The following is a 1,118-nucleotide window of genomic DNA, read 5'->3' as shown; positions in this document are numbered from 1 at the left end:
TGCCCTATCTCAAGAAGTAATACTACGTTCTGGTTGAAATTTGGAATATATGTTAATCCATATGTAAACAGGCTTTGGTTCAATTTTGACGTCAATCGCTACAAGAGGTGTTGATTTTTTTTTTTTTTTTTTTGCGAATAAAATATTAATGCAACAATAAGAAAGATAAATCGTAATAGATTGTCGTCTGCGTATTTCTCGTGATTTTAATTGTATGGAAATGATCGGAAATATTATCTCAATGATTTAAAATTTTTAACTGTTGCCATCTCATGTTTGTAAACAAATAAAATATTTGTAATTAATTCAAGCAAGGCTTTTAAAATAACTTTCAATTTTCGCTCTTTGCTTTGCTTTTGCAATATTTCAGACATTGGGATGGTCGTCTGGTTTTTGCATGTGTAATTTTGTTTTTATTGGGAATATTGCATATTCTCAAGCATGTTTTTCCCCCCTATTTTGATTTCTAGTATTGGTATTTGTTTCACGTCCATTTTTTTTTTTTTTTTTTGCTCTTTACTTTTTACAATCATTTCATATCTTTTTCATTTCTAATTTTAGCTTTGATTTATTGTCTACTATCTCCTTTTGCCACTGTTGGTGTTTATTTCTACACAGGAAGATTGCTTATTGTTATTCGCACTGATTAATCTAATTGTTTTCGTTCCGATATAAATACCAAGTTTCCGAAAGAAAATGTAGCTAGAAACATATTTGTATCATAGCAGATCATATTAATTTAGCAAACATATCAACTCAGGGTCAGTTTCCCAAGTGGTTTATGTTGCAAAATATTTTCGTGTCACACTTGGATGAGTAGGATGATCGTGATAGTAGTATGAATGACAAGACAAGTTTTATTACGATGGCTTTTTTCAGATTTATCAGAAAATTAACGGTAAAACAAGAGTTTCTGCAAACACAACAGCATGAGAGCTTTTCATTTTCGCTCATTTTAAGCGCGTCTGGTTATTCATCGGTTGACCGGCTACTATTTTCGAACATAGCCAAGGAGAAAGCACTCCGAGCGTCACTCCACGTTAGTCATACTTCAATGCTCTCCGTTAAGAAGTCTTTAAACTACAACCGTGAAAAGCATTGGCTGTTTTGTTTGAATT

This window comes from Uloborus diversus, chromosome 1, assembly GCF_026930045.1.
Source record: "Uloborus diversus isolate 005 chromosome 1, Udiv.v.3.1, whole genome shotgun sequence".
NCBI lineage: Eukaryota > Metazoa > Arthropoda > Arachnida > Araneae > Uloboridae > Uloborus > Uloborus diversus.
This window is presented reverse-complemented; position numbering follows the sequence as displayed.